This window comes from Lissotriton helveticus, chromosome 11 (assembly GCF_964261635.1).
Source record: "Lissotriton helveticus chromosome 11, aLisHel1.1, whole genome shotgun sequence".
NCBI lineage: Eukaryota > Metazoa > Chordata > Amphibia > Caudata > Salamandridae > Lissotriton > Lissotriton helveticus.
This window is the reverse complement of record NC_136072.1, coordinates 653,665,204-653,678,651: the sequence shown is the minus strand read 5'-3', so window position 1 is coordinate 653,678,651 and position 13,448 is coordinate 653,665,204.

The following is a 13,448-nucleotide window of genomic DNA, read 5'->3' as shown; positions in this document are numbered from 1 at the left end:
GTCATATACATTGAAAAGAGTGGAGCTCAGGGACGTGCCCTGAGGGACTCCGCACAGAAAAGGGAGGGATTTAGATAAGGTGTCACCTTCAAATAGCTGAAATTATCTGTCTTTCAGGAACAATTGAAGCCATGAAAGGGCTGTTCCTATCACTCCCACCTTCTTGAAGCAGTGAACGAGAGTACGATGGCTCACTGTGTTGAAGGCTGTGTTTAGGTTGAGGAGGATTATGGCAGAAGACCCTCCAAGGTCAAGGATCTTTCTTGATTTTTCCACCACCGCTAGCAAGGCTGTTTTGGTGCCTTGGTGGGGACGGAAACCTGTTTGGGAGGGATGGAGATGATTATGGAATTCAAGGAACACCGAAAGTATGTTGTTGACGGGTTTTTCAGTCAATTTGCTAATGCCAGGTAGAAGCAAAATAGGGTGGTAATTGCCCAGTTCAGCCGGATCCAGGTGATGCTTTTTTAGCAGTGCTTTGACCATTGCTTTTTCCATTCAAGAGGGACTGTTCCCGTTGCTAGTGAAGCACTGATCAGGTGAGTGATGGAGGAGATAACTGTGGGTAGTACCCTTTTAAGGATGTTAAGTGGTGCAGGATCAAGTGGTGACCCGCTCTTAACAGAGGACCGCATGGGTAGGAGAGATTCCTGGGTAAGAGGGGCATAAATGTCCCGAAGGGGCTTATTCTCATGCTGTTCCGAGTCTATCGGTTTAAGTGTAAGGGAGATATGCTTCAGGATGTTTTGAACTTTGGTAAAGAAGAAGTCTGCCAGATCATTGCAGCGCCTTCGCAAGAGGTCTGGTACTACCGGGGGATCAGGGAGTTTGAGTAATTTTTTGATAATGAGGAACAAATCTCTGGAGGAACTAGCTGATAGTGAAATCTTTTGCTCATAATATAAGGCCTGGGCTATTTCTATTTCTGCCTTTATAAATTGCTATGGCTGCCATATACTCTACTTTCTTGTCAGGTGTAAAATCTTTCCTCCATATCCCCTCTAATTTTTTAGAGTGTTGTTTCAGGTGGCGTAGCTTGGGAGTAAACCATGCATGTTTATTAGGTCCGTCTTTCTTCTGGATGGTTTTTTGGGGGAGCACCATGTTCAAAGAGTTCTCAATCCAGGTAGAGAAGTTTCTGTAGGCTAAGACAGGTTTGGTGTCGGTGTTGGGTGTGGTATTATCTAGTTCAAGAATCCAGTCTTCTACGGAGAGTTTAGGCCAGGGGCGCATATTAGTGTTAACGGAGTGTGAAAACCCATTTTGGGGGGTCCAGAGAAAAGGGACTAAGAAGTGGTCCACCCATGAAAGGGGGAGGGGCTATCCCTTTTAGTTCCTCAACATTTGAAAAGATCAGGTCGAGAAGGTGCCCTTTAATGTGTGTTACTTGCAGGACCGTCTGAAGTAATTGGTATGACGCAAGGTCTAAGGCTAGGTCAGTTGCAGACCGATCCGACGGGTCATCAAAGTGGAGATTAAGGTCTCCAAGGATGGTGAAATTGGCTGAGGTGCTAGCAAGATTGGTGACTGTCTCGAGCACAGATTGACAGAATGACTCAGAGCCCCAGGGGGCCAATATATAAGGATTCCTAATAGTGTGAGGGTTGCAGAGAATTCAATTGAGAAATGAACATTCTCACAATCTATTAGGGGACTACCTAGCAGGTGGCAGGTCAGCAGGTCCTTGTAAACGATTGGAATTCCGCCCCCTTGCCGGTTACTCTGTGCTTGATAAATCTAGAGTAAGACAAGAAATGCCAAATTGCTGTCTTCTGTTAATCGGCTGCAGGGAGGTGTACCGTCAGTGGACAGTGGGCATTCCCACACATCCACCGAGTGAATCTGAGACATTCCCAGATTTACCAACATTGGTAGACCTAGGAATGCATCAGAATTGTTGCCCTTACCACCAGTGGTGCAACAAGGAGAAATATGTTTATTTCTCCACGCTCTTCCCTCTTTCTAAGTGTGCTACATTTTGCAGCATGCTCAGAAAGAGGAAAATGCCTCTGAGGATTGTTTTTGTGTTTGTAGGTGCCTCTGAAAAGAACAAATGATGATCAAATGCTGAACAATGTTAAACATTCACCCCCAGTACAGAGATCTGGGCCTAAATCCATAGTATTTTTGCTCTCAAACAATTACAGTTGGGATACAGCAATATGCAGATCAGTATTGACCCTCCTCTCAAGCACGAACTGCCAGGCAAGGTCTTCCCCTGTCTAGAATAAAGCATCCTAGGACTGGTTGAGGGGTATCACTCCTCATCAGCCAGGATAGCTTGACTCTGGTGGCATGGTAAGCATGGGACCCACTATCTGTTCCGCTTAGGGTGAAAAAAGCAAAAAGAACAAATGATGGACAGAATGGTGAACAATGTCAAACATTCACCCGAGTATAAAGATCTGGGCCTAAATTCATTGGTTTTTTCTCACCAGGCCATTCCAGTTTGGACCCAGATATATACAAATCAGTCTTGACCCTGCTGTCCATGGGAACAGGCCAGCCCGAACTGCCAGGCCAGGTCCTCCCCAGACTGGAAACAAGCATCCAAGGACCGTTTTCGGGTTATCACCCCTCATCAGGCAGGAAAGCTTGACTCTGGTCGCATGGTGTGCCCGGGACCCGCGTCTGGGCGTACAGGTCCAACTTAGGGCGACAAATGAATAAAATACACGTGATGGACAGAATTTTGAAACATTTTAAACACTCACCCCCAGTACAGAGTTCTGGGCTTAAATCCATTGTGTTGGCGCAAGGCATCATTTTGTGGGCCAGTGCAGGCAGAGGGCAGGAAAGCACTGTATAACGTTAAATGTGGAACATTCTTGCCCTCTTTTTTTCATGCAGCGCAGTACAACAAGGTGACTTGTTGAATTGCATTATTGATAAATATGGGCCTAATTCTCATTTTATTATATGTATGTCCCTCAGAACCTGGGTATATAACAATATAAAGTTACAATGGGTTCCGTTGCGAAAGGAATGTTTCTTCAACAGTTTATACTTTGTCTTTTCATTTTGACACATCAATAAATGTTTCCCAACACACATGAATGAGTCTGAGTTTCGTTTGTATATTGTCATTCATACATCGAAGTCACAGAAAAAAGTCAAGCACGACTGCTTTGGATGGTGATAAAAAAGGTGAAGTGGTTGTGTAATCTGATTAACTGATTTAAACAAACCAACAAAGACTGTGCATTCATTGTCATAAATCAATTACATCATAACAGTGCCCGTTTGTTTTTTTGGGAATCTGTACAGCAATGGCCTTTTACAAGCCACCATTTTTGGATGAGGTCCTCGAGCTTTGCACAGCGTGCACACTTACCCTACAGCTGGTGGATGCATCCCACTTATCTAGTGGGTCTCCTCTGCCACGCTCATAATCCCAAAGCACAGCAAGAAGCAACAACGATCTATTTGTTCCTATTTTGAAGTTATTGGTAAGGATCAGAAACAACTCTATTTTAACCCATTAAGATACCCATTCACGTTTTTCAAAAGATACCGTAATGAAAAGTTTCTTCCTTTTTGTACTTTTTAAAAAGGACAAGTTGTTACTGTCATTTGGGATCCATTGAGGATGTGGCAGCCCGAGACAAACTATTCTATCGCCCCTCACAAACATAATAGGTAAGAGTGCAATTTTGAATGGTCAATTGATCATTGCCATTCAGTTTCCTTTAGATGCCCTTAATGGCACATGCATTTTCCCAGGAAGGATACTAAAAACAGGACCAGTTACATTTTCCCTCGGGACATCTCTTGTATCCAAAAGCTGCACTGCTCACATACGGCCCCATCCCAGGTGGGATGTGAGAAGAGGCATGATTGTTATAGCTTTATCTTGCTTCCACCATGCAATTATTGGCTAATATCAATGAGGGCGCACATTCCTTGTAGGGGGCTCATCTACCCAGCACAGTGTTTGTGCTCCCTGATCCACGACTCAAACTGGGCTGAAAAATGATTTTCTTGTTACTCTGGGTGAGTCATGATTCAGTCATAACACTAAAGCAAATCGTTGTTATTCAACAACACACGTGGTCGTACAGTATTTATCTCTTTTATCACACAGGACCTCACATGTTTTTAGTCCTGAGGAAAACCCATTATGATCTTTTTAATAAATACGATTAAGAAGGGTTGAAACGTCGACGATATATATGTTGTGGCCCGCATCTACTCTGAACCTGTCAGAAAGCACCTACAATTAGCAAAGCTATCCGTTGTTGCACAGATTATAAAGAAAACAAATGGCCACTGTATAGATGTAATTGATTTATGTTAATGAATGCGTTGTCTTTGCTATTTTGTTTACATCAGTTGACCATACTGTACGAGCACTTTAACTTTTTTCACTGTCCGAAACAGCGTTACTTGACTTTTTTCTGTAACTTCGATATATGACTGACAATATACGAAGGAAACTGACACTCATGTGTGTTGATAATCATTTATTGATATGTCAAAAGTTAAAGAAAAAGTATAACCTGTTGATGAAATATTCCTTTCACAACAGAACCCATTGTAAATGTAGACTAAGGGCCTCATTATGAGTTTGGTGGTGCGGGAGCCGGACCGCCCCTCTTTCGCACCACCCAACCCGTGTGAGCAGCTCCCCTCAGATCACGATTTTTTCATTACTGGCGGGAAATTCTTTGGCGGTCTCAGGGTGGTACCTTTAAAAAAGGCACCGCATTGAGAAGGGCAAAGCAATTTCCTGCAGGGCATGGACTGTTAAGTCCATGTCCTTCAGTAACTGGGGGTGCATGCAGACAGGGGGTAGCCCATGTGGCCCCCTGCATGCACCCCCCTTTGTTTCCTCGCTGCAACGGCCCGCCAAGCATATTGCGGCCTCAAGACTGCTGCGAAACCCTCAGGGATCAGGGATCCCTGGTGGCAGCAATGGTCCCATGCCAGTTTGACTCCCCTACTTGTTATAAGGCGGTCAGACCACTGGTGCTGTGGTAGCCGCACTGCCATGAGTTTGGTGGCCCATCGGACGACCAAACTCATAATAAGGTCCTAAGTGTAATTTTAAACAGTCTGTTGCTTTGTGGATCTAGGCCTGGACTTTCTCAAATGTAATTAAAAAATGATAATACATATTTAACATTTCATACCCTTTAAATGTATTTTCCTTTTGTCACGTTCAATAAATACACTAGGCATTTTAATTGCAGATATTTAGGGTGCTACCACACAATGTTTAATTCCATTCCCCTATCAAACAGTTTACAGATCCACTCCTTTTAGAGGCCCCAGAATCCATTCAAATAATTGAACATGAGTTGGTGGTAAGTCCTTGCTCGAGTGCAAAGGGAAGGTCCTTCAATACATTGAAGTGCCCATTGTCATTTAATTGGTTCACTACCACAATGACTGTGATATATACATTGCTTTTTGGTAGTCAACTAAAAACCCCATTGATAATGTGTTCCACTGCATGACAGCTACATAAATAGTGTATAGAAAACAGAAACCAGGCACATGGAGACTTTAGGCATATATATTGTCTTGGCCACTGGAATTATGTGATTCTGCAGTCACAGTGGTTTCCACATAACCATAGATTTGCTGTACTTGCCACATAATACATCATCTGCAACACGATTTGCAGATGTAACAAAAACAAATTTGTTCCAACTCAGACAGAAAATTACTCAAACTGTTGCCACGTGTGTTTCCGTGCAGTGGCAGGCCCGTTGAAAAGGTTACCTGGTCACGTGTGGTTAGTGATTGCTGTAATTTGGTATCAATCTGATACTAATAGGGTGAAGACAGTGTTACCATATGTAAAAATTAACAAATAGTGAAGTAATTCAGCCACTAAATGTGGCACTATTGATGACATAATTTGTCTCTTCATTCCACATAATTTGGTCACTCTTTCTGCATAATTTGATCCACCCATGGTGCACAATTTTAGTAGCCAAGGATGTAAAACACAGTGATGGATACAGATAAGCCTCCCTGACTAAGGAAGACCACCAAAAAATCTCTCTGAATGACCTGTGTGTTCTTTTTATTTCAAGGTGCCCTATTGCTATTATGGGCCTTATTATGATGTCAGGCAGACTTTCATTCACTCGAAAGAGTTGTGGAAAGGAACCGCCCGACCTTAGGTTACAATGCCCATAGGGCGGTCGCAAACATCCATTTCATAATTGACGCTTGTGTAGCAGGCAGAAGTATCGAAACATCCCTGCACAGTGTGGTAGGCACCATCAACTGCATGCCACATGGTGCTGGGATGTTTAGGGGGCACCCTAAGTGCCCACTTAGGCCTAAATGCAGAGGCCCAGGGGGGAAGGGGGTCCTGCTGCTGCTGCTGTTGTTGTAGTCATAGAACTTTGCTTGGATCATAGAACCTTATTAGGCAGGGACTGAATCATCCTACCACCTGAGTGCCCATGAGACCGGGACCGACTAGCTATAGTATCTCATTTGTCCTCCTACTGACTGACAGAGGAACAAGTGATCAGACACCCCAGAACACAACACTCCAGAGCCTCTCTGGAATTGCAGTTGCAGGACACACCCTTTCACTCTCACACTCCAACTAGTGCACAATAAGATCTGACAGAGACACGAGAAAAGTTTTAAATGTATTTTAACTATTGTGCTTTAGTTCACAGTATACGTGCCACAATGTGTAAGAAATACGCTCAACATAGCAAGTAGTCCATAAATCTTAAAAGGCGCTGGCATTATATAAGGCAGGGTAACCTGATCCCTGCCCCTTCTACAGTAGCAAAGTGATTATATATCAGAAGATCTCTGGATGTTGGCAGCTGACCCAATACCTGAGCATGCACAGATGAAAGTTCTACATCTCAGGTGCTGTCAGTCAGTCAGTCAAAATAACTTTATTCGGTTACAATAACCATAAAAGTTAGACACAGATACATTGCTAAGATAAAATTTACAACAGATAAGGTACATACATCATCTTTAGAATCACCCATACAATATAGACCGTGTAACTAATTTGTAGGAAAGGATTAGTCAATATATCTTCAGTTATGATAGCTCATAGCATTTTCTTATTGACATTGCAACTCTAATAAAATTCAAAACAGCAGTGCAACTACTTTATTCAGGAAGAACAAACATTACAGGTTATGCATTGGAAGACACAGTCATTTAGAATAGCTATAGCATGAATGCATGAACTTTTCCACGTAACGGTAGTGTCAGCAGTGCAAATAGTTAGAGTAGTCAAAGACAGTTGAAAATTAAACCACCACATGGCCTGATTTTCCTCAGTAATGGGATTAAAAATTGCCCTCTCTGCTCTTTATAAAGGGGACAAAACAAAACAAAGTGCAATGGGCTCTGTGCTACTAAATTGTCACAAGGACAGGGTGATAAACTATTAACCCAACCTGATTGTTTAGGGAATGCCACTAAATAGTGCAATGTGTTTAATCGAAACCTAGTCAGGTAGAATCGAGCTGGTCATAAGTGGTAACGGTTAGATAGAATTTCTGTTCTCCGGGGGATGAGTAAAGGGGATCTGGTGCTACCAATTGTGCACAGCTTAGGTGGACCCTGGCAAAAGATACCTCTTTTATAACGTCTTTCGAGTTTGTGTTAATACTTGCAGTATTATGGTAATAATGCCCCAAACATAGCTCATACAGATTTTCCTTCACAAAGCGAAAGCCAGGGAATGGACAGTGCACTATCTAAGTTAGTACAATCTTGGATAACATCTCTTGAGAACATTAGGTCCTCAGATAACCCTATCTTGGCCCATAAAAGCAATGGAGCAATAGCAATTTGATCTTCGAGGTAGGCCAACCCAAGCTCCTGATGGCAAAAGTATGTGGGGCATGTAGTAGGGTTAATGTTCCTCTCCTTCCCTGCTCTCTTTCTTTCCCTTGCTGTTCAGCCTGAGTATATTTGGAATATTGTATATGTCATGGAATGTTGAATGGGTGAAGTGAGTGAGTTGGTGTCTGCAGGCTGAGCAGCAAGGAGGCGGCTCCTGGTGGGGCGTACTTACAGGGATACATACACGCCCACTTAACATCCTGGCTACAACATCATACTTCTGTAACCTGTACTTCAATAAAGCTTTTTGGAACCGCAACCTGGCCTGCTGTGGACTTTCCTAGTCCTAATACACCAGGGCACTATTCAGAGGCAGTAATAATCTCTTTATAAATGTATTTAAAAGGACCTGCAGCTGTCGGTGTTTTAGTAGCCCCAGATTCCCGCCAACATAGGATGCCACTGACAAGCATTTAGCTTTTTAGAGGGTAACCAGTTCTCTTACTGGTTTATTGCCAAGCTTGCGGGCAAATCGAAATATTACTTCCACAACCTGACTAGTGTGTTGAGTCCTAGCTGTGATAAGATGGTCCCAGTGCATAGTATCATTAAAATATTTCCCTTAGTTTGTCAAATTTCCCCTTATCAATGGTCTTGCCCCTAATCTCAAGTGTTCTTGTTTTAGTACCTTTAGGGCCACAGACCATGATGTAAGATTGAAATAAAATTCACTTTTAAATAAATCTAATGATGCCAGATGCCATAAAATCAGTGAAAGCATAAAGTGATTTTTGGAGGCTATTGGCTGTCAGTGACATTAAAACAGTATTGTTCGTGTACGATAACAATGGGATCAATTTGCCTCCAATTTTAGGGAAATCAAATTCCTTCTTAATTGTAAAATCCTCTAAACCATTTGTATGCAATAAAAAGAGGAATGGAGCTAAGATACAGCTCTGCTGGACACCTTCTGTAGATGGAATTGGGCCTGTCTTCTCTTGTCCACGACCATAACGTACACCAACCGTTGTAGAGGTGTGAAGCCTACATAGAAGGGATATAAGAGCTTATTTAAAAACCATTTGCTCGATCAATACCCACAATTTCTCCCTGTTTATTGTATCATAAGCACTGGACAAGTCCATGCAGGCCAGATGGATAGAACCCATCCTGGCTTTCATTAACTTGCCCATAATAATGGACAGGTTTAGGCACTGTTCGGTAGTACCCATCCCCCTTTTAAATTCATATTGCAGTCTTGACACAATCCCTGTACTGGTCGCCCAGGACTCAAGACGGGCAAGGATAACCCTCCCCAGTATTTTAGCAGTAGCATCAATTAACGAAACGTGCCCGTAGCAGGCAGGATCATTCCTACTACCCTTCTTATATACTGGAACAACAATTGCCACCTTCCAGGTTAATGCAATGGGACCGATCACTACAGCTTTAAAAACGTTTGTGAGTATTAGTGTCCTTAATTTAGAATTGTTTTTAAACAAATCAAGAGGAACTCCATCGGGGCCAGGGGCTTTCATACTAATTCCCTTTGTTAAGGCCTCCTCTACCTCTATCACTGTGATTGATAAACGTAATTGTGAGGCCAAACTTAAATCAAATAGCGGTTCCCTACTTGCTTCGACTATTGAGACATTTTTTGGGTTAAATAATATGGCGAGATTCCCAAGTAGACCCCAGAATCAGCGAATCCACTGGTTTAGGTTAATCCTTAAATAGAGGGTGGTTAATTATGTCCCAGAAACTCTTTGAATCTTTCAGAGCACTCACTCTCTCTAGGTCCTCCGAAGACAAACTCTTCAGTTCCTCTTGTCTTTGTTTCATAGTACACTTATAAATCTGTCTTATAGTTTTAATTTGTGTTCTATCACGTGGTGTAGTGTAAAGGGCCCTTTTAAGATTCCTATGTGCTGTAGAGCACTCTGCATTGAACCATCGCACATCCTGAGATTCCCTTCTTCGAACCGATCTGGTCAGACCTTTTGCCACATCTGCACAGATCAGTTCAAAATCATGAACCAACTCATCAGAGGAAGTGAAATCATGGAGGCAATTCATATTAAGATTTAAGTTTGCCTTAACAATTCTTTCTTCAAATTGGATGGGATCAACTTTACTCCAATTTAGCCTCATTCCTTTGTTATAATTAAAGTCAATAGGGCATCCATCACATGTCCCTATCCCGGCTCTTATTCTAAAGAATACAGTTAGTGGGTTATGGTCAGTCACTTGAAACGTTTGGTATCCCTCAAAGTCACCAACAAGGTAATAAACATAAAATCAATTGTACTGCCTCTGCCTCTTCCAACATATGTGCGGCACTGGGGTAGAGAATTACAGTCCAAGTGACTAGTATTAATGAGACCTAGATCATTAGCAATGATAATGAAATTCAAGGCCTCACCCTGTACAGTATAAGTGAAGTGTGGTTGAGGCTGATCATCTGTGACTAGCAGCCGACAAACTCCAGTGTTGCTCTGAGTGCAAATGGAACAATTGAAATCCCCTACCCACAGGATGCATAGGGGCTGCCACTTCCCAACAATGTTATGAATCTGCACCTGTAAGTCCTCAATCATGTGACTACTATTCTGGTCAAAGATATTATAATACCAATTTATTAACAGTAACTTAACCTGAATTAGGTTGGAAATAACGACTAACTGATAGCAGGATGTACTTTTTACAACATGAGTTTGTATGTGCCCATATTTTACTGAAATTAAAATCACAAGCCCCCCTTTCACCCTTCAGCCGCTGAGGGTGTTGCATTGACGTTCATCGAGCTGTAACTGTCAACACAATGTCAACTTTGTGCCATGTTTCTTGGAGACAAATATTATCAAAATCCTTAATATAATTCACCTAATCCACATTCATTAGTTTTACATATATTCCTGCAATGTTCCATTAAATGATGCTACACAGGGGGATAGCAGTGTCCTGGCTCACCGGGCCTACCTTGGTTGGTTGCGATACAAATACAGTGGGCGTGGATAAGATACCAGACCCTTCCCATCCCAAGTACGCATTGGGAACAGGAATTAAGTCCCAAATGCGAGATTCACGTATCTTTGTATCATTGCTGGGGGTGCTGACATTTAGCAATAGAGAACCAGATAGATCTGTTAGTTGCCTACTCCCAATCTCCTCGGTGTCTAAGCTACTCCCTAAAACAGGGCGCCCTGGGTGTGAACTTTTCAGAATGACTATACTACCTGATTGGACAGACAGTCAGTCAATATCTGTCAAGCCCGAAAGAACACCAAAGCCTTTAGGATGAGAAAATGTGAGGGGCTGAAAAGGAGGGTGTATTTTTGGCAGGTACCCTGGGAAATATTGGCTCATGCTCGTCCCCTGTTGGGGGAGGGTAGAAAAAGCCCAGCGGACAGACCCTTATTGAATCATTTAGTGAATCCCTGGTGTACTTCAGAGCGAAAACCGTGTACCTTGGTAGTTAAAATTAAATACATCGCAGTCCCCTTCTAAGCATTTAGTTGTAGGGCCTAACCAGCCCACCCTCCTTGCCATAATAATGTGTTCGAGTCAGTTAATGTGTGATGGAACTCTCCTAGAGCACCAATGTGCTGCCTTATGTATAAGGCATGAGCACCTTTCTTGTTGCCATGAGAGTAGGTATGGGCGTAAAATCCGTTCCGTTCGCGGAATTTGCATTTTTTTGGCAAATTCGCATTCCGCGAATAGCGCAAATTTGCCCAAAAATCAGCAAATCGCAAGCTGGCGGATTTTTTTGCTTGGTCGCGCTTGAAAAATACAATATCGCGTTCGCAGCGTTGACTTACCGTGATTCTGAGTTCGCCGAGTTGTTTTTCTCCCGGTTTGCGTGTGCTGCGCCATTTTGGATCTTGCTGCGTGATGGCGCGAGAGTTTTTCGACCAGGAGTACGTCATCGCGGCCCGCCATCTTGCACAGCGGGAGTTTGACAACGAGAGTACGTCATAAGGGCCGCGATCAGATTAACATTTGGCTGTACTTTTTTTTGCAAGGAGTCAATTTTTTTGCGGGGGGGTGGGAGGAAGGAAGTGCCCCAGAGTCTCCAACTTCCTGTTCCTGTCCAGCAGGCTCCTCCCAGTGCTTTGTCCATGTCCTGGTCACTTTTCATTTGGATCTGGATCTGGAAGGATTACTTTTTGTGGCTGCTGCTGGATATTTGTATTTGAGGACTTTTGGGACTTTGGAGTTTGGATCACTTTTGGATTTGAGATTTTACAAGTAAGTTGGTGTTGTTTGTTTGGGGCATTGCAGTTGCTGCAACTACAATTTTAAAACTTTTTTACAACTTTAAAAAATATATATTGTGGGTAGCCACAGTATCCAGTAGGCCCAGGGTTAGTCATGGATGCATGATACAACTGTTTCTGTGAGTTTGGTTGAATTTAAATCTTATTTATATCATGGAATTCTATATGTGGAATTTCTTTTTTAATTTTGGGGTGTCTGTAAAGCCACACTAGCCAGTAGGCCCAGGGGTACTGAGTGGTGCATGGACCAAGTCTTTCTGTGGGGTGTCTTGAATTTAAACATCATTGAGGGCATGGATGGCATTGGATTGGGGTGATTTTTGTGTGTTTTTCGACTTTTTGGGGTGTTGTTTTGGCCTGGCCATGTGGATGGGGGCCATTTTGAGGCCTGGTACAGGCAGGGCCTGGCCATGTGGTGGGGGTCAAGGCTCAAGGTGCCATTTTAAAGCCAGGCAGCTTGCTCAGGCCTGCATCCAGTGTGCCTTGTTTTCATCCATTCTATGCCCAGGGGTACTGAGTGGTGCATGGACCAAGTCTTTCTGTGGAGTGTCTTGAATTTAAACATCATTGGGGGCATAGATGGCATTGGATTGGGGTGATTTTTGTTTGTTTTTTGACTTTTTGGGGTGTTGTTGGGGCCTGGCCATGTGGGTGGGGGCCATTTTGACACCTGGTACAGGCAGGGCCTGGCCATGTGGTGGGGGTCAAGGCTCAAGGGGCCATTTTGAAGCCAGGCAGTGTGCTCAGGCCTGCACCCAGTTTGCCTGGCTTTCATCCATTTTATGCCCAGGCGTACTGAGTGGTGCATGGACCTAGTCTTTCTGTGGGGTGTCTCTTCCATTAATGTAAACATCCATTTTTGATTCGAATTGTAATTTTTATTTTGGGTCTTGCCGTTTTGGGTGTGTTGTAAAAATAAATGCCTAGTAGCAAATATTAATTGAAGCATGACATATGCAACATTTACTTAACTGATGTTCCTCTGGCTTTCTTTGCTTTTAGGTGCACAAGAGAAGAACCACAAATCAGTCATCGTTCATCATCAGTGCCAGGAAGAAGTCCTGCTGCGGTGTGTGCAGCAAAACGTCACGTGACATCACGTGTGGCCACAGACAACTCTGCAACTCGTGCAACTGCGGCCTGCTGTTTTGACATCTGAAGAAGATGGGCCAAAGAAAGGTGGCCGTAGCTCCTCCACCAAGAAAGTTGCCAGTGCCACTGCCAGTAAGAAGAAGCAGAAGAAGCAAGTGGTGCCACTTACCAAGGAGAGTGGTGTGCCTACAGACACTTTTTTTGGGGAAAAAAAAGTACGCCTGTAGCAGCGGGTTCCGCCGGGGACCAAGCTGGGAGCAGCACCTCCGCTTCATTGGGCTCAGTGCC